This window comes from Otolemur garnettii, unplaced genomic scaffold, assembly GCF_000181295.1.
Source record: "Otolemur garnettii isolate 467f Iridium unplaced genomic scaffold, OtoGar3 scaffold00277, whole genome shotgun sequence".
In the NCBI taxonomy this organism is placed as follows: Eukaryota; Metazoa; Chordata; class Mammalia; order Primates; family Galagidae; genus Otolemur; species Otolemur garnettii.
In genome coordinates this window covers 124,369-127,638 of record NW_003852672.1, presented here as the reverse complement: position 1 = coordinate 127,638, position 3,270 = coordinate 124,369, and positions in this window count along the sequence as shown.

Sequence of the window (3,270 nt, the reverse complement as noted above, 5' to 3'; positions counted from 1 at the left end):
TTTAATTTTTTTTTTTTTTTTTTGAGACAGAGACTCAAGCTGTCACCCTGGGTAGAGTGCTGTAGCTTCACAGCTCACACCAATCTCAAACTCTTGGGCTTAAGTAATTCTCTTGCCTCAGCCTCCCAAAGAGCTGGGATTACAGGCACCTGCTACAACACCCAGCTATTTTTTGGTTGTAGTTGTTATTGTTGTTTGGCAGCCCTGGGCTGGATTCAAATTCTCCCACTCAAGTGTATGTAGTTGGTGCCCTAGCCGCTGAGTCACAAAAAATATTCTTAAGGGCCAGGTGTGGTGGGTCATGCCTGTTATCCCAGCACTCTGGGAGACCAAGGTGGGCAGATGGCCTAAGCTCACAAGTTTGAGACCAGTCTGAGCCAGAGCAAGACCCCAGCTCTAAAAAAATAGCTGGGTGTTGTAGGGGGCACGTGTAGAACCAGCTACTCGGGAGGCTGCAGAAAGAGAATCGCTTGAGCCCAATAGTGTGAGGTTGCTGTGAGTTATGATACCACTGTACTCTACCAACAGCAACCAAGTAAGACTCTGTCTCAAAAAAAAAAAAAAAAAAAAGGCTTAATAGCTAATCATCCCCAGGCTACCTTCTTCTAGAGAAGGACTTTTAGTCTCAGGAAATAGATTATAACTGGCTAGGCACTCACACCTGTAATCCCAGCTCTCTGGGAGACCAAGGTGGGAAGATAGCTTCTTCATCTCAAGATTTGAGACCAAGCTCAGTACCCATAGCTCAGTGGCTAGGGCACCAGCCACATATACTGAAGGTGGTGGATTTAAACCCAGCCAGGGCCTGCCAAACAACAGTGACAACTATAACAACAAAAATAGCCAGGCGTTGTGGCAGGCGCCTGTAGTCCCAGCTCAAGACCAGCCTGAGCAAGAATGAGACCCAGTCTCTACTAAAAACAAGAAAATAGCCAGGTGTGATGGTGGGTGCCTGTAGTCCCAGCTACTCAGGAGGCTGAGGCAGGTGGATCACATGAGCCCAGGAGTTCAAAGCTGCGGTGAGCTAGGATGACGCCACTGCACCATGGCCTGGACAACAGCAAGACCCTGTCTCAGTAAAAAGAACTAAATACACATCAAATAACCCACCTGGCTTCTCGTGGCTGTGGGTGGCACTGGAAAAGCCGCTCCTTGACTCGCCGCTTGTCCTCCTCTATCACCTTCCTTTTGTCACATCCCCGGAGGTTGATAAGGGTCATGGCATCACAGAGAAGGGCATCCTTTACCTCTCGATCAAGGCGTGAGTCCGTGGTGAAGCTTGGAGAGTGGTTTACCTGTCAGGAGGAGTCATTATCCACCTACTTGCCAGACCTCTGAGCAGTCGTCCCTCATAGGCCTAACTGGAGTGTCAAGGAGGGACATCCTCATCTGGTGGCCCCAACCAAGGCATTTGGATGCTCTGGTTTCCAAGTCACAGGACTGTGCTGTAGAAACCTTCTGATTCACAGAATGGTAAGAGTAAATCAGATAGCCTAACTGTAGATACATTCTCCCTAAAGGCACAGCTCACATTAGGAACACTGGGGATAAACCTGGCTTCCTGTGATAGAGACCAGAAATCACCAAGATCCACCTCAGCAGGTCAAAAGAGTAGAGATCTTATGCCTTCTGAGTCCCACCCATCCTAGGGCTTCCATATCCCCCATTCTCTGTTCCACCCCTAGTGTACTCCTACCCCAAGTGTCCTGTCAGGGAGGCCTCTGGACCTCTGGTTTTGCAAAGCCCAGGAGATAACCCTCACCTCCAGCAGCCAGGGCTTCAGCTTGTGGTCCAGCAAGATGTCAAAACCAAGGATCTCAAAGCAGGCACATGTGCCTCCACTCAGATATTGGGGAAAGCAAGTTCGGTAGTTGTGGCGAAGAATAGAATGGGCAGAGATGATGGTTTTGATAATGATGTCCTCGATGTCCCCCCACAGCTCTCCAGGGTCATAGTTGTGCTCTTGTAGCCAATTGTTGAGTGTCGACAGCTTCCTGTGAGGCCCAGTGCTCAGACAAAGGCCAATTTCTATGCCAGTGGGGCCTCATTATGGCAGAAGCCTCCCTAACACCCTAATTTCATGCCTGGGCCCCTGGGCTTTAAAGATCTACTAACATGTTAGGGGAGGGATTAGTTATCAGGGTAGAGTTTGGGGCTGCACTTAGAGCTCCAAAGTGCAAGCCCAGGTCAAAGGTGTATGAAGGCTGAGATTTCCTGGGCGATCAGCCTTCTAAGAGTCAGGTTGGTTTCATGGGCCATTGAGATTGTGGGGCCAGGGGGCAGAGGAACCAGGAGAAAACAGAGTAGGGAGTACCTCTTACTGCCCACAGCATCGTCCCGGACAAAATTTTCATTGTGCTTGTTGATAGCATAGTTGGTCAGGTGCATGCAGACGTTATCCTGTGAAGAGAGGTGCCCTGTGGTCTCACACTGCATCCACGGAGCCTCCTCTCCAGCCCTTCCTTGATTTTTTTTTTTTTTTTTTTTTTTTTTTGCAGTTTTTGGCTCGGGCTGGGTTTGAACCCACCACCTCTGGTATATGGGGCTGGTGCCCTACTCTTTGAGCCACAGGCGCCACTCCCCTTCCTTGACTTTTAATTACTCCCCCCTCTGCCCAGGATTGCTTGTTTTCTGTCCCTCTTCACCAGACTGTCCTTCTGAAAGATCTGCAGGAAGAAGGAACTGGGTACCTCTGGGTGATGATGTTTTTGTTGTTTTGTTGTTTCTGTGTCAATCAGTTTGGAATGCAGTGGCAAGATCATAGCTCACTGCAGCCCTGAATTCCTGGGCTCAATAAATTGTTCCACCTCAGCCTCCCAAGTAGGTGGGACTACAGGTACGTACCACTGTGCCCAGCTAATTTTTTTTATTTTTTGTAGAGATAAGGTTTTGCTATGTTGCCTAGACTGGTCTTGAACTTCTGAGTTTATACCATCCTCCCACCTTGGTTTCCCAAAGTCCTGGGATTAGAAGAGTGAGCCACCATGCCCAGCCTTTTGTTTGTTTGTTTGTTAGAAACTAGGTCTTGCTGTATGGCCAGGCTAGATTCAAACTCAAGTTAGCCTCCTGAACAGATGGGACTATCAGCACAGGCTATACCAGGCTAGATGATGATCTTTTCTCGGTCACCACCCACCAAACGCTCCCCTCACAGCCAGGTGCTATAGCTCTCACTGGCTTCATTCCTTGTTCTTGGGTGACAGTGACAAACCCTCTACCCAGTTTATTTTATTTTATTTTATTATTTTTTTTGAGACAGACTCTCACTTG